Source organism: Athene cunicularia (genome assembly GCF_003259725.1).
Source record: "Athene cunicularia isolate RWA chromosome 8 unlocalized genomic scaffold, athCun1 chr8_part1, whole genome shotgun sequence".
Lineage (NCBI taxonomy): Eukaryota > Metazoa > Chordata > Aves > Strigiformes > Strigidae > Athene > Athene cunicularia.
The window spans coordinates 4,265,829-4,291,403 of NW_020799109.1; the positions used below are offsets into that span (position 1 = coordinate 4,265,829).

Consider the following 25,575-nt stretch of genomic DNA (forward strand, 5'->3'; position numbering starts at 1 on the left):
GCTGGGGGGGTTTCATTTGGTTGGTTTGTTTTTATCACAGCAAAATCTGCCTTATTAATGATCCTATCAGTCTCATAATTTCAAACTCCCACAAAGACAAGCCTGAAAGAGTATCAGGCCAACACCTCTCTAAGTTCCCTTCGATGCCTTTTGCAAAACAGCTCAGAAGTCAAGAGCTTGCAAGCTTGTTTGCCCCAAATAGCTGAAGGTCACAAATTTTCAAACTTTATTTTATGAACAGCGGGTGTTGGGCAGCGCTGTCCGGCTGCACTGCCCTGGAGAGCCGAGCGGGCACTGTGCCCTGTCAGGAATTCAACCCGTACGAGCGGGTTTTGCCTCGGAAAGGGAATCGTATTTCTCCTTTATTTAAAAGCGAATAAAAGAGGGAGGAAAAAAAAAACAACAAACAAAACAACAACAACAAAAAACCAAACCCAAGAGGGAGGGTTTAGCTCTTTTTCTTGTTGCTAAATCGTGTTTCTCAGCCGCAGCTCTGTTGCCCTACAAAGACTGCAGAAATACCGGGGGTTGGAGAAGCCTTTAGCATTTAAGTGGTGCAAGAAGACACATCGAGAGCCAGGGCAAGGATAAATAGAGGGAAACAAGCAGAAGGGCATGTCCAGACTGAGGACGTACCCCGGTTTGACCCCTAAATACAGAATCGCTTCTTAAATAAACAAAACAGGACTGTGAGCCACAAGTTTGATTTTCTGCATGGGGTTCTTCCGTTTGGGAGTTTTACCTGAGAAGTTGGGAAATTTCCTGATGTGAGGAATAAACGCTGAGTTTATTCAAGGTTTGCTTAAAATGGAGGACAGGGCAGTAGGATCCCCTCAAAAGCATCTCTTAGAGACGGGCCAGCCGTGGCAGGCCCAGACCCCACCACATCCCTCATGGCCCACGTAGGGAGGAGCAGATAGAAACCCTCACATTCCCATGATGTCCAAACACTTCTGAAGAGGCCCCAGGGAGCCAGCAGGGATTTTTCCCGTTATCCCCCAAATACTCTACAGCAGGAAATCTTGTATCAAAAAGCTCTCTTGCAACATCTCCAGAGTTCTCCCGCTTTGGCCCAAGCAGAAATACTGCAGGAACAACCTTGCTCAGGGAAAGATGAGTGTTGTCTCGTGGTTAGAGCACAGGGTTCGTGGTCAGGAGCTGTGGGTTTTCATTCCAGCTTTGCCACTGAATCATTTTGAGAGCTTCGCTAGTCACTTCGTATTAGAACCAGTTAGTAATTTTCCGTTGGGATGATTTTCTGATGGAAAACACTACTTCTACAAAACTGAAATCTTCTGGGTGAAAATCAACTTTCTGTTGGGAATACCTTGTGTCTAGGTGAAGTAGGAAAGGAGACACAAACTGAAGCATTTGGAGTTTGCTTGCATTAGTCCAAATGCTTTGCTTTGAATAGACAGATTTAAAAAAAAAAATTTAAATACCACCTTCCTGACTGCAATTCCAAGTCAGCTCATTGCAGGGTGGGAGTGTGTGCTCTCATGCTCTGCTTTGCTCCCCGGGAGGTCGGCACCTCCCATAGCGGGATGCAAATTTCTCTCTTCTGCGACGTGTACATCCCAATCTGAGTCAGAGCGTCCCAGGCACACGGCACCTGGCCCCTGGGAACAAATCCTGGCGTACGGCTACTGCTCTGACCAAGGAACTGCAGCACGGAGAGAAAGTATAGAGTTCAGAGACACAAACAAGATGTTTCACCTTAGTTCAGTGATCCCAAACAAAATACCGTCACTGCAGATATACCAAAATGTTTTGTTCCACTGAAATGCTGTAAAATGAAGCCCGAAGAAATGGGCCTGAGTGTGCTTTCACTATCTCTGACAATCAAATCCTATAAAACCTTCCATACACGTGCTGAGCTCCGGTTTATAGTTCCTGTTCTTCACCCTCCCAACTATATCCCTTCTTCACTGTTTTGTTCCAGAATCCAATTCCTCTGTTTATTAAAAACAAATTTAACTATTTCTGTCTTCCAAATATTCATAGATTGCTGACTCTTTAAATATAAGTTGTTCTCCTCCCTCAGTGTATGGGTAGACACCATTTAAATCTCTTAACTTCTGTTTTGCCAAGTTAAACATTAACCATTTATATTTCCTTTCATAACAGCCAGTTTTGGATTATCTAATAAGCTTTCTCTGCACTTGTTTCAGTCAGAATTCATCTTTTCTGAACATGAATGATCACAGCCCAACATAATGCGTAATGTTCAAAAAGATGTCTTGCTAGTGACTTGTACAGTGGCAATAATAATAATAATAATAATAATAATAATTCCCTGTGCAGCCTTTTAGTTACAGACAAGGATGAATTTTGCCTTTTTTTTTTTACCTATATCTGTATCACATTAGTACTTTGACTTATCCAGGTCTTTTTGCTCAAAAAAACTGCAAAAGAAATTAAATAGTCATCTGTTTGTAAGTACAGACAAATGCATTGCTTTTCCTTAATATATTTTTCCATTTCATTGCACTTCTCTAGCACTCACATGGTTTCTTTCCAAGGGGGTGACAAATGAAGATATTTCGAGAACAGTTACAAGACCTTTAGCCTCCAAAATCAGAGTCCTGAAAATGCTTTTTTTTTTTTTTTTAAATGAAAGAATCAAAGTTTATCATGTATTTCCAAGACCACATGAGACTTAATTCATTACTCCTTTGAAATATTCTGAAAGCTGAGGGTTAAGAGGTGTTATATTAGTGCAGAATAATGATGATTAATTTGTGTTTCATCCCAAATGCAGGAAGAATAGATATGTGTGCAGTGGATCCTCTATAATTTCAAAATCTTTCTATAAACTTCAAAATATCTTTTAGACATGTGTAGCTTAAATGGAAAAAGAGCCCACTTTTTTTCCTGTTTAGAATGTGGCTGTTGTAGTTTTGTTTCAGATATTACTGCTTCAAATAACCTTCCTCTTCTTCCAAGATTCCGGACAGATTTGCTTAAAATTTAGCCTTTTGCCTTTTCATTACAGAGTAACTAATGAAAATTCCATTTTAAATGTGCTTTCTGTGAGACAGGAACATTCTTTTTTTTTCATTTTTAACAAAAGCCCGTATTTCAAACTCTAGGGATACAGCTTCAGGTAGCGTAAATCAGCATTGCTCTAAGATGGCCCGCAGTCCTCTTAACCAGCTCTGCAGAAAAATTTAGTGGTTTTAGATGACAGTTGGCATCTTTGAAATATTCTTTTTTGCAGAACTAGACTAGATGTGACACTTGCCGGAGAAGAAATCTTGCATAAATCTGTCTAAAAAGACTCAGTTAATCATATTACTTCACTAGCAGTGGTAACCTTTGGAGGCCAAAGTCCAGACAGGTTGAGAAATGGAACATGAGTACATAAAGGTGACAATTCCATTAACTGCAATCAAAGAGAGAGGTGAATGGTGAGATAAAGACAAATGACTTATTCTATAAAGAAGAGAAAATATGTGTGTGAAGGGGAAAGAGACAGAATGAACATTTTCCAGCCTTGTCAAGGAAATAAAGCACCAGTCCTGCTCCATTGAGACCAACACAAAAACGTCTCTCGGCCTCCCTGGATGCAAGCTCTGGCCCAGCATCTCAGCTTGCTGTTGAATGTTAGAGGGAACCACCATTTCAGGAGCACACGTGTACACAGGTGAGACGCCCCAGCAGAAAACTAGATGCACAAAATCTTCCTGAATTCCTCACCGTAGCCATGCTGGAAATGCAACTACTGGGCCTAGCTTTGCAGTCAACAGAGCATTTTGGAGGAATAAATAAATAAAAAAAAAAAAAAAAAAATGGAAAAACTGTTGTCATTTCTGAATCCAGGGATTCAGGATTCTCAAATATACCAGACAAGATCTTCCAGTCCAGTCCAGCCCCAGAGGCTGAACTTTTGGGCCCCAAATCAGAAAGCATGAGCACATATTGATAACTGAAACAACCACCACAGGGGAAGAACAAGTTCTTACGCAGGTTCAGTTCCCAGCTTCAGCACAGATAAAAGAGAGATTGCTGGGGCATGTTCTCAGCCTTCAGTGAGGCCAAGGACAGCAGAAGTAGCATCGCTAAGACAACTTCACATCACCTAAGTTTTTTCAGAGGAGGTGGAAGCTCAGAGACCAGCCACGCTGGCTGCTGAGCTGCTTTGCAACACTGGATCCAATCTATTAGCTCTCAAATCTTTCTAAATTTAAGATAAAGAGGAAATAAATAATGTAAAATCTATCTACATATACAATCTCCTTCTCTTTTGCAATTTTCCCACTTGCATGTGGGGTTTTCAAGAATTTCTATGCAGAAAACGTCATCTAAAACCAATCCATCTACCAAACCAAATCAAGCCGATAAGCAAATTGCTTTACTTACAGAAGCAGAGATGGATCTTTGAGCATTCAAAGATTCCGCTTACTTAGGTGCAGATTAACATAACAATTGAAGGGAAGAAAAGATTTATAAAGGGTCATGTAACATGTGCTTCCTTAGGCAGTTAATACGAGCACCTGCGGGTGGTTTTCAATCTCATTTTTAAGAAGCAGTGTAAAGCTGGTGTAGGAAATAGAAGCTGGGGAATACTCTGGATGAAATGCTTACTGAGTCATTAGACTAAGACTATTCATTCAAACAGGGGAATAGGGAAGTAAAAACCAACGGAATACTATGCAATGACAAAAGGGATTTTTGAGCGTACAATAGGAAAACAATGAAATTTCTTTTGGGGGACTTTTTCTGTTTTTAACAGACATTAAGTTATTCTTAGATACTAGCGCAGCCAAAAAGGGAAATCCCTGTTTTACATGGCTCTAAATATAGCTAGAAAAAAATTTCAGATTTGATCAATTTGTGGCCCATTTCTTTACATTTTGGATAACTCACCTTGTAATACAGACGTCAGAAACCGATACAAACACGCATGCAATATTTCAGGCTCCACCAACATTCCAGTGTCTTGCCCAGGGCCTGTTCCTGCCTGCCCTCTTGGCTGGATACCAACATCCTTTATTCTCAGGGGAGTCAGCCTTCCAAAAAACCACTTGGCACTAGAGTCAGGACTGCTCTGTTTTCCTAACGTTCGTGGCAGGCAGGATGTTTTCTAACTCTGGTACCCAACAGTTGAGCATTCCAGACAGCACAGGGATTTTTCTCGCAAAACCACACTGCCAGTGCCATAAGAGTAAGAGAAGTTCTGTGACACCGTGTGATCCTGGTGGGAAAAAGAGGATGATTTTGTTGCCATATAGTGATACACAAAGGGAAAACGCGCATGACTCCTGCCACCTTTATAAACTCTCTCCTTCTGTGGTGTGAATGCTGAAAACATTCTGGCTTAAAGTCATGTTTTCATCAACTGGTTCCCCTCTGGGAAGGCTGCCAGTTCTCCACAGATTAGGTTAAGGAGAAGACACCCCCACGCCCAAATGCTTGGCCAGAAAAGAAGCCCACTGCTGCAGTGTAGTGGAGGGGGTGCTAAACAGGCTTCACACACGTTCTTGCTGTACCCATCCGTGTTGCCAGCATGCAAAAATGTAAGGGGATATGCAAAAGTCACCCCCGTGACCTCTGCATGTCCCTTTACACTCCTTAAATATTAGAAGGACTACTTCATCATTAGCATTTATATTCAAGAGATCACTGATGTCAGGGCCAGCTACAACACTGCAGCCTTTGCCCTGTGGAACAGAAACTACACAGGTGAGGGCAGGCAGGTTACAACTCACAGACAGGACTGGGCTCCTCACTGACCAGGAGCTGACACGCTGCCCTGCTCTCTCTGCGAGGCACATTTGCCACAGACGTCTTCCATCGAAGCTCTGTGCCAAAATCCAGATGTGCAAAATCGTGAAATCACAATCTGTTGAGCTGGAAATGAATTTCACAAGCCAGGCTGTGAAAATCTGTTGAGCTCCTTAAATTTCACAATACCTTACATCTCATGAAATATAACTAACAGAGGTTAAATATTTTTATGCAACGTCCTTCCAAGACTTTTTCCATAGAATATGACCAGCTTACATGAAGTAGTTTGGTGCAGTGGTGATATGTCACACAGTGATTCCAGAACGCAGTCAGTGTGGAGAAGGGTTGAAGAGGACTCAGCTGCACTTCAAGCAGCATGTCCTGTTGACATGGCTGGGACTTTATACAAAAGTCAGATCCAATTTTTCCCTTTGAATTCAGAAACTAGTTGTGAACACAGTGATGGGAGGCAAAGCCCCATCAGCATCTGTTAATTCGTAAAAAATATCATTGTCTGTCCTTCAAGCGTAAGATTGTTAACTAGAATCTGGACTTCCCAGATTATAAACAACATGCAGCCTTTCTCCTGAACTCATTGCAAAATGTACAAATGATGTTCTAAAGACAGCACTGTAATCTTTTAAAATCTTATATTCCACAGGGGCTTATTCAAGTACTTAAAAAGAAGTCTGTAGGATCATTTAGCCACCTGCAAATCATACACAAATAAACCAAGCAGCACCAGAATCAGGAATAAAAATCACCATATATGTAGCTAGTTCCCCATAGCAGTTAGATTTTCATGCTCTGTGTACAACCCAAGACAAATTGTCTGCTTATAATTAAAATATGATACTGTTTCCAGAAGTCTTGCCTCTAGGGAGATAATTTTATACCATAGGGCAGATTCAGCCCTGGGTAGTATTTCTGATTTTCATGGAATTACACCATTAAAGAATTTTGTCCAACATCTTACCCACACTGATGCAATTCAACTTTTAAGGGACAGTTCTGGGGTTTCCTCCTAACTCAGGCCAAGTTTCTGGAACAAGGGAAGTCTGTAAAAGAAACCGTTGGAGGGATGTTTTAGTCTGGCATTTAGGAATATTCACATATTAGAAAACGTCACAGGATTTATTTTGTACATCTTGCACGTTAGAATTTCTGTCTTTATTTTCTTTCCTTACAGATACGTTGCCAGTAGGTGGTCACAGCAAAACAGGATAAAATCCAAAGAAATGTAATGAAACAATTACAGACAGCTGTGGGTAGAAATACATTTGTGGATCCAGTTAATTCTGCTTCATCTTTGTTATATAAATCTATTTTACAAATTTTATGTATTGCCTGAGCTTGTAATATATGATTAACGGGACGTCTGCACCACTCAGGACTCTGGGGAAAAATATAAGATATTAATTCTCCAACATTTTAGGTAACTTTAAATATTTTGGGCGTGATTGATCTCACGTAGTGCTTTGGATTTATGCTTTGCATGGCGGATGGAAATCAGAATATACACATCGATGCTCTCACTGATGTTGAAAACTTCTGACTTTTGTGCAGAACCCGAGAAGAAGAGCTATAACACTTCCCTCCTCCTGGAGATAACCTGGTCTTTCCTAAAATCATGCAGCTTCATAGGTCATGGCCCAGAAAACAGGAGTTTCCCCAGCTCCTCCTGCCAGTGCTACATGTACTAGGCACCGTGGTGGGGGGCGGGTTGCAAACGGTGGAAATGTCATGCTGTCAGAGGTCTGGGGGAGATTATTCCACCCTCTCTGCAGTTGTTTGAGCTGCCCAGACAGCACAAAGCAGATGTGCAGGTTCTTGAGGCTTCCTGGGAAAATCAGCACTGTTTCAAAATCATATCAGAACTACAGAAAGATGAATCAGGTTTGGGTCAAGAGGGAAGAAGGATGCAGTAGCTTTTGACTGCAGTCAACTGGTAAATGATGAACTCAACGTTGAGCGGTCTTGCAAGTCAGAATAGTCAGTGCATCGCATCAAAAACTCCTTTAGACTATTGCCATAATATTAGAAAGAACATGGAAAAAGAACAATCAAAGGTACATTTTAAATCTCCTATTTGCATTCTTAAACTGACAATCGTAAAGCCTAAGCAAATGCTATCAATAAATTAAAACATATCTAGAAATACTGCACAAAAATTAAAAAACCTTCTGGCACAGAAGACAGCTGCAGTTCAGAGTTTCTTCCAGTGTTAAGCACAAGCAGCACAATAAAAATCTTCTAAGCATTCTTTAAAATCACATTCTTGTTGCTAACTTTTGGATTTTACAGGTTGTCTTTCTAAAGCAATGATAAAACCATCACACCTTTTAATAAACTCTTTGAATCATTGACCAGTCTGAAAAACTGAAAGTGGAATAAAAAGCAAGACACAACAAAAATCAGAAATACTGTACATTTTTGCCATTTCTGTCAGCTACAGCTAGGAAATCTTGTTATAAAGCAAGAAAAAAAAGTTGAGGAAGGAAATAAATGGCAACTGCACTCTTATTTTAGGCTATTTTATGTCCGATTGTGTCAAAGGTAGGAGGGGTGTGAGACTGGGTACGTAACTCCACCCTCTCCAAGAACTGCCGGGATCTTTGTTTATGGGCATGATCCAACATGAGAACAGTTTCCTTACCTACGGTATGTTGTAATCACGGAAATATCCTGGAATGTTCTGACACCTCGTCCCCGTCATCCCGATATACACTGAAAAGTCATCATCTTGGGAGATACAGGACAGGAAAATTAGCATGGCAGATAATTATCCCATGGGCTGCAAACATCTCCCTCAATAGAATCCTGGCCACCAAGGGCCAGCGGGTAGGGTGATGGGGTCTGGGGGGGAGGCCAGGGGGTGCCAGCACCTCTGTACGTACCCTCCTCTGCTGCCTTCAAAGGGAATGATGCTTTAAGTCACTCCACTTAATGATCTGTATACTCTACTGCTGTAACTCAAATTTCTCCCCCCCAAAATCTTAAAGTAAACTCTGAAGAATTGGGAGGAGGAAGAAGCAGCTTTTATTGAATGAAGCAAGTTTTCCAGAATAAAACCTCATCCTTTTCAACCAGCTATTACAGTTAATCTGATTGGCTAGTGCTGTGCTTCAAGTTTACTCAGTTTTTTTTTTTCTCTTATTTTATAACTGGCAGCTCAGAGTTTCATCTAAAGCTATTTTGGATGCTTCTTCTTGCTTTAAAAAAATGCCCATCCAAGAACTATTTACTCAGCACCAAGCTTTAGAAAGGTTTTTTTTTATCTCCTTGATAGGGGAGGAAAAAATTTGTTAGAGTTACATTGTTTTAATACGTTAATGAAAGAAATCTCAGACGGAGCTGTGGATGTGACTGTTTATCATCATTTGAGAGAATATACGTCCTAAGCTCAGTGGTACTTGTGTCACTGAGTTTCTCATGTTGTTGAAAACTGACACCAGTACCATGATCTGAATAACTTAACATTTTGACCCAAGAGTAATACCCCTCTTTGAACGAAAGACCTCCAGAATTAAGACTTCAGCTGCTCCATCTTGAGCTACAGAGTTATTTTTCCAAGCTGCTGCCTGTGTTGGACTTCAAACCAAAACTGAATGACTGTGGAGGAAGCCTCATGTACAACAGATAAATACATGGAGGCTTTGGGGATTTTGGAACATCAAACCCTTCAGAGTACAAAGTAGGTGCACTTCCCTTCCCACCAGAAGGTTGATTTATCATAAAGGAATACATTGCTCTCAGACGAGCTCACAGGCTGGTCATGTTCTTGCTCCATTAATTTATTCTCAACCAGAATAAAATGAGTGTTACCTGTGGTGAGGGTTGTCTTTGTTATTGTTCTCCTCTATACACTTGTATTAAAGGGAACCAGTTCAGAGGTTGACAGTAAGGCTAAGGATTTTGGTGGTATTTTTGGCTTTTTAATCATTACCTTTTCAAGGCAGTCAGTGTTTTAGCAGTGGCCCGTAATGTTCTCTTCATTTCTAACCTGTTGCCATGTTTATTCCATTGAATTTAGCACAGAGCTTAGGACCACGGAGGCTGACGGACAGCAACTCCTCCCCGCTCAGCTTCCAGCAATACATCCTGGCCGTTTGCAGCTTGTTTAGCATGCAAAAACCCACACTGGTACTCTGGGTTGAGTAACCGTGTTCTTATTACACCCACTCAATGTCCTTAATATTGGGTAACAGGAAACCAGGGGATGAAACGAGCTATTACTTTTGGTTTCTAAGGTCCTGAGTCTGTTCTTAGGGGGGTATCTGCTCTTTGACAACACTTCCCATATTGTGTTTCAGCCAGGAAGATGGATGTACCTTAGTTAAAGTGAGTCATTCACTGAACCTAGGCCAAACTTTGAAGCAAATCTGGGCCAGTTTACCGCCTCAGGAGGAAACCTGTTTTTTTGCATGAATTAAATGTGAAAATGAGCAGAGCCTGACTGACATCTTCTCTGAATTCCAACTGTAAGGGTAAAACCCAGCGGGCATGAGCCTCAGGCATGACAAAAATGAGGAGGGGAAAACGAGGCTTCCTGTCTCCCCTCCAAGAACCAGAGAGACACGTTACTCAGAACTTAGGGTAAACTGTTAATTATTTACACACTAATTAAGTAATGTTTATAGAATGTCTTACATATGTAAATTGCTGTAAATATGCTTACATTCTTCCTGCAGTCTCCAATTAAATGAACTTTCATTTTAGAGCAAAACAATTCCCTACCAACTTGTTACACCAGTTCTTCAGCCAGGCAACATTTTAGCTAATGGTTCCAGCTGAAACTGCACTATTGTATTTCTCGACTCAAATTTCTGTGCTGGTTTGTAGTTGTTTCAATTCCATCACAGATCACATTCTGTTTAATGATAATTTGATTTTGCATTGCAAGACCCAGATGTACATTAGGAGGTCGCAACCTTTCCATTTATCTCTTAAAGTAACTATTTTTTCCCCAAGTTCCATCAGGTTAAAACAGTTAGCAATTTTTCTCCTTGAAGTGTCCCTTCAGCTTGGCCAAGATATATAATAGATCAGTGTAGCTACAAATGCATTACAACATTAGTCATCAATTAGTTTTAAACCATCACTGCAATATATCATTTATCTAGCTTGCTGTAGCACTATTGTGAACATTTAATTTTTTTAAGGCATCTTGCTTTTTTAACCTGACGGCTACATCCCCCTTTTGTCTCCTACACGGACATCTCCTTAAGGAACAATAAAAATTAGATTTGTTTGACCTGCACTCAGGGTTCGTTTAAGCGAGATGGATTTTAATTGCTCTGCCTAGTCTACCAGACAGCTTTTATGTAATATTCCAGACATTTACGCACTGTCTTTTCCCTTGCTGTAAGCAGGTGTGTGTGCCCACAAATGCCTGTAAAGCAGCTCTTACAATTCATTTCACATCTCTGGCAATCCTCTGGGAAATTGCTTACTTTGAGACATCACTGGCATCAAATTAAGGGCTCCAGTCATTGCCACTTCTTTCCTCCTAATCCCATTTTCTTTTGTCTTTAAGATTCAACTTTTTGTGTGGCTAATTCTAAAAGGACTTTGCTGAGGACTGTGTTCCTTGTGCTTGTGCTGTCACCATACAACGCAGACGACTCACCTCTGCATGTCTCAATGGTGAGGACGCGTACAGAGCCTTACCTGTCTGCCAAAATCCACACTGTCCTTCCACCATTTGCCCTCCGTTTGACTTCTTAGATTTACAATCTGAAGAGGTTTGGACCGTAAGACAACAAAGACTGAGAGAAGCACGTCTACTCCACAGACATTCAGTATCTTGAAGTATCTCTAACTTCAATTAGTAAGTCACGCGAGCAAGTTATCACAGCCTTGACTCAGAGCCTGAACACCCTGACTTCTCTGCCAGCTTGGAGTAGAGGCAAAATGAGCTCACGTTTGCCCACGATGAACCTTATTTGCTCCAGCTGCTCCGGCAGGGAGAGGAGAACCTCATGCGGAGGCTTCTCTCCCTGCTGACTCTCCTCTTCCATGGGTGATACAATCTGAAGATGAGGTCCTCTATTTTTCCTGTTCTTCCCATTCCTAAAAAGGAAGATTTGGCTGTCCTGTGAGTTACCAAATCAGCACAAAAAAATGGGCCTCCTAAGCAGTTATTTGTGCCTGCAGCTGGTTCTGGTCTAGTCTCTGTTGGACACACACATGTACTTAATTCCCATTTGTGCTGGATGCCTATTAAAAGAACAAATCTGCAAGTGAGGAGGGTCTTTTCTACCATGTCAATGGAAGTGAAATACGTAAATCTCCTGCATGCTGAGGGTGAATGTATGCTTAAAATGCTTGGGAGAACAGCTGTGAAAAAGAATAAGCAGTTTGTATTCTGCTGCAAAGTGTCACTGATCCAACACGCTAAGCTGATCCTCATGTAGTCCATTGTGCTTGCTCCGTTATACTGCCTACTGCTTCCATGTGTGGGGAATTCAAAATGCACAGCACAGAAAAAGGGACAAACCTGGCTTCTTCCACTGCAGCGTAACCAGCAGCAAGGGACCACTGGATTGGAAAGAACAATTCCAGTTAGGGGCCCTGTCAGCAAGTGGAGGTGGAGACCATGGCGAGCCACGGAGGGAGCTGAAGAGAAGCAGGGGGAACTGCCTGTCTTTCTCAGTCTGGGAGGCCATAAGAGGGATTGGAATAATCTTCCTTGGTGCCACTGTTTTTCTCCCCTTTTATCTGCCACCAGTGAATCCCAGTCATTCAGGCGACATCCTGGAGTGAGACTGGTATATGATAGGTGAATCACAAAACATTTAAATAATATTAAGGGTTCTGTAAGAGACTGTGGAAGGAAGTCCAGTTTCCTTTCCTTAAAACCCAACAGATCTGCACACTTGGTCAAAGCCCACAGTTCATCTTCAAAGTGCAAAGCACAACTGCACAGCTCAAGGCCTCTGTCTTCCCCCTGCCCGGTCAGAGCTGGCACCCCAACTCCATGATAAGCTGCACAAATGGTTTCCCTCTGGACAAGAGAGAGAAGCAGCAGAACACGTTAGGCATTAGTTACAGCATCCGTGGAAGAAATTCAGATGCTACACTGAGAAAAGCCTTAGAAGACTTTGCCATGATACAGACACTATGAATACAGCAGCGATAACAGGAAAGAGATGGGCGGTCCAATGCACTTACTTTGCATATGGACACATAATTTTAAATTTCATATTCCTTTTTTTTTTCCTAGGGCTTTTATATCCATCAATAACACACACTTCCCCGACAGAAGCACTGAAAATTAGAACCCATTTATTTAGCACCAAACAAAATCAGAAATATGAGAGGGCTTCAACACTAGAATACACATTTCCAAACCTCCGAGGACCAGAGGCAGCAGAGCTGGAACATTCACTAGCTGCATGTGCACTGAGGAGTTACATTTGTTCAAGAAAAGTCACATTACTTATATTAATTGGAAGTGTCCAGCTCATCCTGAGTCCACTTAAGCCTTGGCAAACTTCTACCTCCAAGGCATAACAAAAGTATTAATATAGATATTCCTTTATATTATCCCATTTACATAACGACTCCCACCTTTGCAACCTAATACATATTCTTTGGAACACAGAAAACTGTTGACTCATATCTGGACTGGGATGCCAAAACCTCCTAAATTTAGAGATGTTTGGAACAAGAGAGTTTGGTTCAGGCCCATCCACAACAGCAAATTAAACACAAGTCATCATCTGCGCGAGCGACATTTTCAGCATGTCCAGAGCCTGGCATGAGCTGACGTTCCTTCTCCCAGTCAGATTTACAGAGTTTGTGCATTGAAAAGTATTGAGCTAAATCACGGTCCAAGGGCCAAGTGCATAAATTAGACCTGTCCCCTCCCTTCAGTAAAACATATATACACGCTGTAGGTTGGCCAACGATGCTTTTGGCAACTCGAACAAGTCTGTGTGAGTGCGTGTTAACAGAAGGGGAGTTGCTGTCATACTCATGCATTTGCATTTTCTTTTCGAAGACTTTGGTGCAAGGAATATGTTGTACATCGTTTTTTCCCTCCATTCACATCAGATACTAGATTAAACAGGCAGAAAAAAAAATCTAATACTAAAAGTGTTGGCACATATTGCACTTTCTCAGCAGAAATTGTGTCGCTCGTACATCGGTTTGGTTTAAATGACGCAGGTCAATTGAAGGTCAGCAAGAAGTGCCAGGTTAGCATCCTCAGAGACTGAGGTCCTCTCCTCATTCACGGAACGAGTCCAGATCAAGAAATGTCAATTAAAGCTTCACGCCCGATGCTTCTCTCTTACAAGACAGTTATATTTCCTCAGGCCAACCAAGCACTCACCTGTTCCTTCAGGCCTCTGCTTATATGGCAAAACAGACTGACCAGCTGGCATGATGATAAGGGGACTGACACTATCAAACTGCTTCTCTAAACACTGTCAAGATTTTTATGAGCTGTGTATTTGCAGTAGTCCATGTACCTGTGAAGTAACTGAATCACTGTCTTCCATGTGTCAAAATGATGCCATTTCTGGGCTGTTCCATCTTCCTCCCACAGATCTACTGCATTTGAGGTAGAATGCATGGCCTAAAAACCCAAATACATGTTGCAGTCCTGACTGGCTCTTGGTGACTTCTAAAAAAGTAATACAGTGAATGCCACTAGGAAACCCACCAGTATTACCCCAAAGGGATGCAGTTTGCACTCTGGGCTTCAGCCTTTCAAACTGGATTATCTGTGCAAAGCTTTTCTCCATGACCTGAGGAACCAGCAGAATTATTTTTAGTTGAAGATGGAAAGCCTCACATAATCAGATGACATGAGAACTAGGGCTTTCTGAAAAATGGAAAACATGGAACGATTTTGGATTAAATCACAAAAGAACTAAATATTGTGCATATATCTTCTCTTGAATTTCCAGCAAATTCATCCTCTTGCCAGGCATCTCACTCAGCCCAAGCTCTCCTCTTGCAAAATTCCTTGGTATTTCATCTTCCAGGCTGCCTGATATCTCTGCTCCCCTTCAACTTCTTTCCAGGAGGTCCTTCCACAGATCCATGTCATTCCAGCACTGTGGCATTCCTGTGCCCCTTTGAGCAACTGGAGGATGTGCTACTTTGCACAATATATTCAGGTTCTTCCTACAATGTCTTCAGCCCTTCCCAGGGTGGCTGGTGCAGGGTGAAGGAGATGAACAGCAGAAGCAGTTGCAGGAGTGTCTGGACAGAGGATCGGAGCTCTGTTCTTTCCCTTAAATCCCCTGTGTTCATCTCTTAGCAAGCAGAATTGTTGTTCCATAAATGAGATCCAAAAATTATTTAATTCCAGAAATGAAAGTTGCAGGAAGTGTTTCTCTCCTTCAAGTTCTTTCTAAAATTATATCCGGGAAAACAAATTGTTAGGGGCTGACCTTGGGACTTGGCAGAGTCTGATGAAGGGCAGTGGTGAGGAAATCCTGTGTGTGTCTCCCAGAACATTCTGTCCTCTCCTTTTCGCACTGCACGTTCAGCCCTGGTTTGGAAGTGACCATGGGATGGGAGGTGGATTTACCTGAAGAGGGAAAGAAAGTGATGACAAGTGAAGTGAGCTGCCAGTTCCCTGTTAGCCTGTGGCAGGAGATGGTGCACCGCTCGGTGACCCCTCTCTCCGTACCTCTGGAGCCCCCAGCCCCGCTACTCTCTGCTGTGCTGGCCCTCCCAGCAGCTGGCAGCGCCTTAGGGGTGAGTCTGCTGCCCTGGGGCTGATGGGAGACCAGTCCCAGAGCACCAGCGCTGCTCACAGCAGCTCCCTCCTGGGCTTTGCCCTCCTGTCTCCTCCTGGGCCTCATCGACCGGCAGAGATCTGCTGCTTCACAGTCCCTTCCCCCCTCTGCAATTAGGACTACACTTCATTAACAGCCCCCAAAACACAAGCCTGAACACAATTCCCAGACAGATGGCTCTGGAGACTCTTTCCAATGTGCACCACATTTTAAAAGAAATGCTTTCTCTTATGCCACTCCCTCCTATTCCCAATAACAGAACAGCCTGGTAGCAACTACAGCAAACTCACGGTGGGAAATAGAACAGGAGAAAAGTATTTACTGTTCACAGTAATCTCCTTTGCTGTGATGTAGCAGAAATGTAACTGGCATGGCCTGAATATAAAAAAAAAAAATGTCTTTTGAGCATACTGCAGAAACTGCTGCTACAGTTATGCAAATTCCAGAACTTCTGTTTCTGTAAATAACAATTTTCCAGGGGAGAATTTACAGAGGAGACAGTCATGTGCTCTAGCCTGAACAAGAATCAGGAATTTCAGGGCCTGGTCCCAGCTCCACTTGGAGACAGGTACTTTGGCTCACTTGGCCTCCGCTTTCCATCGTAAGACCAAAACAATGATAATAAAAATCACAATGAAAGCAATTGAACAATATTTGCATGGTTATTTAGCATGTGTTTGCATGCTTTGCATGTTAAAAAAGGGATTGTTCCTCAACTTACAATCTCAGGACAAATAGGGAAGTAGAAAACGGGTAGGAGAACAGGAACAAAATTTAATATCTGTAGAAGTAAATTCAGTTCTGTAGAAAAACAAGCCGAAATGAGTATTTAAGAGAGGCTAAATACGCAAAGACTCAGAGCCTGGTGGAAAAAGTCAGGGAGTTCATACTGGGAACATGGGCTATGACGCAGAAGGAAGTATGGAAAGAATTGTGGAAGAAGCTGATAAATGGGCGGACTGGGCTGGAAATACTGGTAGAGCTGAAGGCAATATCATGACAGGTGTACAAACGATGATGATGATAATGATGAATGCCTTTTCAGTTTGGACAGTGATGAAGCATGAGTCCTGCTGACTAAGGGTGGAACAGCCCAGACAGTGACTGTTGGATTCTGCTGCCCCAGGGCAAGACGCAGTGGGCTGCACCTAAACCAAGGCAGGGGCGCCTCGGAAATAACACAATCCCTGCAAGCGAGGGTTAGCTGGGGATCTCAGCCACTTCCAAAGCAGTGCCCAGAACCTGAGAAAGATATTGCTTCAGAACTCTTTGATATGGCACATTCAGCAGCAGGTTCAACCAGTAATCCAGTGAAACATGCTTCCAAGTCAATAGGACAAACCCATGTGGGAATAACTGTGAGTCACATCGTTGCAGGAGTGGCACCCCTGCCCTGAGCCAAGCCCGGCCCAGAGCTGTTCCCTTGGCATCCAGCGAGGGTCTGCCACAGATCAAGTTCTCCATCTGAAATATCAAGCCCTGCCTCATCTGGGACAAATTTACTGCTTTGATCTTTAGACCCCACTTTATGTAGACATGCCAGAAGAGGTTTCCTAAACACTCAGACATCCATGGAGACAGAAATATCAACAGGAATCAATGCAGAGATATGTCACCTTGGCAAATTTAACTTACTATGTCCCCTTTATGCTTTGGCAACTTTCAGCTGAGGCTGGTTGTATGATTTGTTGCACTAAATTAGGGAAAGGCTGATTCAAGAACAAAAAATTGGAGCTGAAGAGGAGCTGGGGTTTTCATACTCACTGAAGTAAAATAATAATCACCTGTGAAGAGGAAAATACACGACAGAGGCCTCTGGCAGTAAAAATCTTAAAAGTATCATGAGCCACAGGTTACAAGAACAAAGACAAAGACATAAAGAAGAACAGATTAATCCAACCATGGCAGAACAGCAAGAAAAGCAGCTGGTTCAGATATTCATATTGACAAAACTCTGGCTGGCTACCAAATATACCCTTCCCACCCAGAAACAGTTTGGGCTTGAAGGGAGCATAAACTTCCCTTATTATTCTATACCATTAATTGCCAATTCTACTTGGTATCCAAATGCCAGAACATTTAACATCTGAATTCAGATATGGTGTGGTCCTAATCATCTGAAAAGTACCTACACCCTCTGCCCCACTCCTTAGGGTTCATGTGGGGAGAAGCATGACTTGCCATATGGAAAATATCAGTCAAAATAAAATATTTTTATCGTACGTTAAGAGTCATTCACAGTCTCCCACTGGTGTTTTCCGTAAAACCAAGACAAAGTGAGGTTGTTTAAGCACTGTCTAGTCTCAGAGACTGCAAATGGATGTCCATCCAGTTTTACTGCAGTCTGGTGTAGTCTTTCTTGATGCAGCACACATGCTTAGCCGTCTACATATTCCATAAAAGTTTTTAGTAAAAGTGGGAGGTTGTGCTACCAAAGGAGAACATGAGCCAAAGATGTTCTATTATCCATATCCTATTAAAGGTCAGAGAGAGCTCTTACCTCAGTGCTATAATGTGACCAGAAACTTAATTGAAAATATACAAAAAGGTTATTAATAAAGAGATGAAGCCATAGTAAATTTAATACAGCTCACAGAAGGACTTTTGCTGAAAAGAGAAGGTTATAGAGATAGATAGATAGGCCTTTAATTAAGGTGTATTGCTGGGTTAAGTGTAAATTTTCCAAGCAAGGATGAAGATAGAAAACTGGTAATTGCTTCCAATTTATATTATAAAAATCAGTCATATTCATTTTACTTCCCGTGACAGCCTTACTTAATTCTAAGGTTCATTCACTTAATTGGAAGGGAGAATTCTTTGAGTAAAAACATAAGGAATTGAATAAAGGGACAGACAGATTGCAGGAACTGAACGAACAGCACTTTAAACGAAATCATTAAAACCCCTCGTCCAAGATTCTCAATAGATTCATGTTTGCTGTCCTCAAGGGATATTTATTATCAAAGCTGAGTGGGAAAAGATTGGAAATTATATCTGAAAAAAGTCTCTAATGGTCTTCTTGAAAATTGAATCTGAAGAACTCCATGTTTCTATTACTACCATAATTTTTCCATGTCTCACAATTATTGTAGACTAGAAACTCAAATCTCTCACCGAGACCTCCTGCACCAATGGTAGAACCTGGCCAGCTGTAACCAAAAGGTACACATGTATACAAACTAAATTTGCTTCAGCCACATTCTCCTCGTTTACTTGTTCACAACAGTTACAGGCGGGAGCGTGTTCAAAGAGAGCATTGTTGTAAGTATTCATACAACCCTCTTTGCATAAATCAGCCTCAGAAAAAAAAGTCTTACTAAAGCGATGAGTCTTTGTGGGTTTGGGCGTTATCCAGTTAGCGATAAGGAAACAATACGTGGTGGGTTAAGTGGCAAATAACAAGCAGTAATGATAAGAGCTAACATTTAAAAGTAATAGTCCTGGAGAATACAAGTAATTCACAAGCCTAAATATCAGAATCACTTGTTGACTACTATTGAATAATAAATCTATCTCTCTTTTGCAAGTAAATTGCCTAACAAAAAGAAGATTAAGTTCTGAGGGGGTTTGTTTAGTTTTCCAGTGTTTCACACAGCTTCCATGATATCTAGGTAACTGCCTGCTCTCCTCCTGAGAAAGACCAGCACAGGACAGCTGTTTCCACACTTACTGTTACTGGGTAAGAGATATAATTCTGTAATTATCATCAACCAAGGTGCACTGAATTTTATCTCCCAGTGCATAAATCAAAATAAGTGCACCACAAATACATTCCTGGCATGGGCAAGTGGATTCTGTTACAGACAAATGCATCAGCAGCACTATGTCCAAGTCTTTCTGGGATCCATTTAAGCGACCACTTGAAAAGGATCCATAGGAAAAAAAAAGGACCATAAAAATGGGGAAAGCTGAGGCAAAGACAAGTAGCACAGAGCTAAATCTCTCCCTGTCAGAAGGCAAATGATGTTCAAGAAATTACTCTATGCACAGTTTTGGTCTAAGTCTTTGGTTTCTGGAGGGAAGTGACAAGGGATATCCATCACTGGATAAAGAGAAGGTTAAAAATGTCCTGATGCTAATCGTTCAGCAAATATAAAATAATCATGTTGGGAAAGTATTTAATACTTCCAATTTTCAAAGTGATGAGCAAGCTTTAACTAATTAAACAGCAAGGTTAGAGTAATTAAAAGCTCAGATGTTGCTAGTACGAACAAAATAATAGATGGAATGAATTATCTTTAAACAATTCAAGACTAAAAGAAAACACCAAAACATTCCTATGTTTACATGAAAGGAATGAGACCTATATACATCAAGAATGTTAAGGCTAGCAACAATAAATTTTTTATCTGTCAGCGGGAAGGGAAGATAGAGCTCCAGAAAGCCCAGGGAGGATTAGGGAGAACAGTAGACAATCGACAGTGAAGCAGAGACAAAGCTGGGAACATAACTATAAAGTGCTTGAGGAAATCCCTAAATCCATTGGTATTAAAGCATTTACAATGACTTTTCAAATGTTGTGGCCAGCCTCACTATCAGGAGAGTTCTGTCATTTAAGACACTGCAAGCAGGATCGGGTCTTCAAGTTAAAAAAGCTTTAGTGAGGTTAGAAGTTATTTCATGAAACACACTTATGGTGATTTGCTAATAGCTACTATCAGGCCTTAGCTGTGCATACAGAAACAAGTTAAAGGAAGGTAAGATCCACCGTGAAACCGAAGCTCCCTGGCTGCTCGGCAGGGAGCACATGCTATCAGTGATGCCTTGTGACAGCAGCAAGGCTTTCCCAGACCTTTGCTTCTGCCCCTGTGCTGCGCTTGCCACCCGCTCCCGTGGCAAGACAACTGCTGTGGAACTGCATGGAGAACTGAATCACTCAAATAACCCAAGTAGGGAAAAAAAATCCAAATAAAAAACAGCGGGTTTGTCTGTTTTCTGTAGCCTAGATTATTTCCATGATATAATTTAAAGCACACCTACACACGCAGGACGGCACCAAGAGACAGTAACCTGCAGCATGAGGGCAGAAATGAACTTCCAAGAGTAGAAGGAACTTCTTAAAGTGGTTTTATTGCTTTGCTTTTGTTTTCAGTAAACGTAAAATAAGCCTTCTTCAGGAAAAAAGAAGTAAGCTAACTTCCATTTTCCAAGGCTAAAAGTGAGCATCCAGGCAGTTATCACAGACTTGCTGAAATGTTGTGTTCACACCCTACCTTACTCTTCTCACTAACTCTCTAAGCACAGTAATTTGACACTAAAAATCAATTGTGATAAACCTCCACATGTTCTAAGAATTAAGCCCTAAAAAGAACTTCTCTGATATCCGAAAAAAAAAGATGTGTAAGACCAGCAAAAGCTGAAGAAAGACAATGGAAACTCCCTTTGCTTTCAGGAAGAACACAGTCTTATAGATATATATTTTAAGAAGGAGGGGAAGGATCTGTGTTATTTCAGGAAAGAATATCCAGGGTTCTTGCCCAGAGGGACAAACCCAGCCGTTCTTAACTGGAAGTGCCCCCTGTCCCACTATACCAATTTCTGCTTCTGCCAACAAAATAAGAGTTCTTAAATGACACCTCGATTGTGCAGTGCTCCTAAAAGGATACAGCATAAGTAGAAAAATGTAGCTGTTACGATCAGCTTCCTCACTCCCTCTTCTGCATAGGACACCTCTTTTACTTAATCCTTTTGCTTGTTCATGTGCGCTGAAACAACGATGAAGCTTTGCATCCCAATGCTCAGCCAGGGGCAAGGAGCTACTGCCCTGCTGGGCCAATCAACATCTCTCAACATCCTTCACTCCTCTCCTCTCCTGCCACCTCCCTGTCTTGTGCCTTTTCATTTGGATGTTTAACTTTTAAACCCCTATTTTTTCCCATGTGCAAAATCTTTACAAGTATGGGATGGCCCCTTCTTGTTGAAAGCCCTCTGAAAAGCACCTTTCCATCATGAAGCAAAAGTCACCCAATCAGTCAATGTGCTGCATTTCCTTTTAGAGGGATGAACTCTGCTCTCTAAGTAGTTCCATGAGCAGTGAGACAAAAGAAACCTACCTCTCACTCCGCCCTTACCGTGTGGACCAGGGCTTGTGTTTGCATTTCCTTCGTAAGGGACATTCAGAAGACCCCTTATCCTTAAACTAGCTAGCTATTCACACAAAATCTATAAGTACTTTATGTATTTGTCCTCTACTTTCCAGACAAATTTGGTTAATATCAACAAAACTATCAAGGATTGCTAGGAATAACAGGCTGCCACATACATACTGGTTGTGAGTCTTGCTTCCTTAGAAAACTTGGCTACAATAATCCTAGCAGCACTTACCTTTTGTCAAGGACAGTCTTCATCAACAAAGATATGATGGTGAAATATCTTTCTAACCATTCAGGTATCATTCCATGCTATACATTCTTTTTAGAGGAAGCTGAGCGCAGTAGCTAAAGCAAGATAAAAAGAAAATCTGGCAAAGAACAAAAAAGAAACAAGGCACTGTTGCTGTTGTCTAACATAAGGATACAAGCAATGAAAATCTTGGTTCTCCTTCCTGACAATCTTTCTCTTTGACTGTCCAATGTTGTGGGGGTTTGATGGATTATTTTCTCATTTAAGAAGTTACATTATATCTCACTTTTTTTTTTTTTTTTTCCTACCAGTCCTGTTCATAAAACAATGATTTTCCAGATCTCTCATTCTAATACAGGAAGAAAAAAAAGTTTCCAAAATCAAGTATCACTCAACATTAAGCACATAATGTAGAACATTTTTTCAATATGGTAATAAATTTTAAAATCTGGTCTTTGTTAAAGCCCAGCCCAAAGCCCTGTAATGTCTATGGAAAGACTTCAATCAGATTTGACCAGTTCTCACAGATGCAGCTATTAGTTCAGACTAAAATGTTGATAGTGCAAAGTGAAATCACTTGGGGTTTCACTTAGCCTTTTCACAAACAACCATCAGCAATTCCCATCAATGGGAATTATGCGTGTGTAGGCACGGGCAAAACACAAGTAGACTGTCTACATCGGGTCCTCAGCTTACATAGCAAATGGGACAACATATCCAGCATACTGTCAGTCAGCCCAACTGATTTTCTTCCTGAATAACCATCTGCAAGCACCAGGATGCCAAACATCACTGAGTGATACGACAGCAGGAATAGGCCCAAAATGCAAGCTGAAACCAGGGCCAGATCCGCCCCTTCCCCTCTCTGTCTAGCTCTGCCAATCCCTTCTCTTTTCAAATCATGGGTTTTATTCCAGAATCACACATTTCTTCATCTTCTGAAACAAAGCAGTAAGTTTTACGCCATCCCCTAAGCCCTTCCATTTTGTTCTGCTCCAGCCCTTACTACCCCAGCGATATTTCACCTCTACTACTCTTCATCCTAGGATCCAAGGAGGGAGAAGTGTGGCCACCAGAAAGAAAGCCTTAAAACAGCCCTAGTCTTCATGGTCCTCAAGTGCTTCAGGTAAAGGAGATCATGCCCAGCTCTTAAGTATGTGTGTGTGTGTTTGTATATATACATATATACACATAAGCAGAGAATAGTTCGGGTTGGAAGGGACGTAATGCTATTTCCTAAATTCTAGCCCTGTTAATATTAGAGTGATATGAAACTGAAAGGCAGGAGTGATTTATATGGTCACCACCACGCTAAAAGATAACACTGTAAGTGGTCGTCCGTTCTCATGGACAGTACACAGGGCTGGAGTCCAGAAGCCTGAGCTCATCCTGCCTCTGACATCCAGTTCAACCTTAGGCAATTATACAGCTTGATCCTAGACCTACTGAAGTCATTGGCAAAGGTCCGTTTGACGTAACAGTACAGGATCAGGTCCTGCATCTCTCCTCTCCTTTTGTTGCAAGGTGTCTCTAGGGTGAAAGTGTGTGAAGTGTTTCAAAGATTTAAAGTACCAGAGTTGTCATCCTGCAATTCTTATTCATGCCTGATAATTTTTACTTGTGGGAGTAGGCCCATTGGCTCCAGAGTCGTCACTATTTGTAACATTTCTAGTATTATTCATAACACATCTAGTTTTCTGGCATATTTTAATTAATTTTAGAAGTGGAACATTTTTAGCAACATGCTTTACATATTCAAAAGTTGCATGATATAATTAACCAAGGAAATGTCATAAGAAACACAGAGGAAATATTCTTCTTATTACATTCAATATTTCATTGCCCACAGTTACACTCAAGTCAAATCTGCTGTTCAGAGAGAGTTGTCACAGATCACTTAGTGTTTCATGGTGTCTTTTTAGTGAGTCTAAGTCAGGACTCATTTTTCTTAGTTTTAACTCTCTCAGAATGAAAAAGTAAAATCACAACTCAGGTGATGCTGTAACAGCATTAGTATTTTGCCTTCAATTCTGCAAACACCTTGTAGGGATTATTTTTACTCCATCAAACACAGGTTTGCAAATCTTGGCCCATATTACATCTACATCATGGAAATTTCAGCAGCACCATAATGCTGCCAGGGCTTGTAGATCCTTCTCTGGATCCTCAAAAAGAAGTAAACTAAAGTGGATCCAGAACACACACATGGCTTTGGCCAAGTTTGCCAAATTTTATGACTGACTGGCCCAATTCTTTTCCCTTCATTATCCTAATAGTTGGAATTGCTCATTCTGTCATCTGTCATCCCTTCTGTGGTGGTGTTGCTACAGAATAAAGAAAATGTCTTTCTCTAGGAAAGGGCCTTATAGGGCAGAGATTCACAAGGTGGTCCACAGATTAGATGCCTCCCTTTCCTCCTCCCCAAAAGCAGTGGTAACGAGCCAAAAATCTACTACAAATGCCACCTATAAAGGAAAGAAAGTTGCTAAGATACTTTTAGTACATGGGCATGTCTGGAATAAGGTTAACTGAAAAACTGCTAGCATCCACAGCATCCACCTGCAAATCAGGAGCAGATGCTCTAGCCCACATCCGTGTATCTGTCAGTCCCAGTATGACTATTTCCAGGACCAGTTGCGTCTGGTTGATGATATACAATTTAGGTAATTTCCATGATTGTCTTCATACAAGTCAGACTTTGGCCTTATAAACAGTGTTCTCTTTTATTAAATATGGTCCTTTGCACGTGGCAATGTGTTAGTGCTAGTCTTTATCTTGCTTAACTTTAGCCCTAACATCAATCAGCAATACTAAACTACCCACCCTAGATTCTCTACATATTTTGTCGAGTATTAGGAAGCAACTTCAAAGGGCAATTCATTTCATCCCAGCAGAACAAAGACAGACAGGCTGAGTCACCATCTCAGAGTACCTACTTGTCCCCACTGACAGCAGATCAAGAGTTGGATGGCTTGTTTAGACTGAATGCTTATCTTCAGATGCCTTAAGTTAGGTGAAATGAATCCCACTCAGATTTTTATTCAACATAAAATTCTGCTGCTTCCCACAACCTAAATTATTTTAGTCATCAGGTGCCTTACTCACTGCCTTTTGCTGTTTTGTTCAAGGAGATGATTTATAGAGTAAAAAGCTTTTCCTAGAAATGAAAGGGAACATGCTTCTTGTATTTTAACTTTACTTCTGTTACCCAAGTACTTCCTGCAGTATGGCAAGGTGTGGGTGTGGTGAACTCTTTGTGCGTAATAGATGCCAGTGATGCTGAAGCCAGGCAGTAGGAGATAATTTTCAAAAGCTGCCTGGCAAGCAGTTGGTCAACTGGGTGTCAGAAGAACACAGAAACTGGCTGGCTTGGCAGCCAGAGCTCTTCTGGTTGGTGGACTAGAAATCTGCACTTTCCAGAAAGCACAGTGGAAGAAGATATCCCAATCCTATGGAACCTCAGCAGCAGCTGGGGGTGTCTGATTCCCTCACATTCCCCCAAAAATCTGAGTGTTGGGTTATAAAGATGCAGCTAATGGATATCCTGGTGACTCAACATGAGTCAGTCCAATTAAGAACTGAATCAGGCTCTCCAAATATTCCCATGAAGCTCTTCCTCTGAAGACTTCAAAGTGCATTACAAAGATTCAAAGTGCTAACAAGTAGGATAATCCAATGATGATATCAATTCTGGCATGACGCACTTCCCATGTGACCAGGGACAAGTCCGTCTAGAGGCACACTT

The 25,575-nt window shown here is 41.5% G+C and overlaps 1 protein-coding gene across 5 annotated transcripts in view; it reads right to left on the bottom strand.

Annotated features, from left to right (window-relative positions):
- The window catches only part of FGGY (FGGY carbohydrate kinase domain containing), a 291,445-nt gene that overhangs the window by 146,101 nt on the left and 119,769 nt on the right, over positions 1-25,575 (bottom strand). Inside the window, exons 4-7 of one of the 5 annotated variants that reach the window (XM_026853490.1) lie at positions 15,138-15,277; positions 6,707-6,788; positions 5,712-5,853; positions 4,870-5,197 (exon numbers count right to left, since the gene is read on the bottom strand). The exons of 1 other annotated variant lie outside the window; for it this stretch is intronic. The gene's annotated coding sequence lies outside the window, so the exon portion shown is untranslated. Of the gene's footprint in view, positions 1-4,869; positions 5,198-5,711; positions 5,854-6,706; positions 6,789-15,137; positions 15,278-25,575 lie in introns of those variants that run through there. 3 more of the 5 variants (XM_026853491.1, XM_026853496.1, XM_026853495.1) reach the window with 3 other exon arrangements.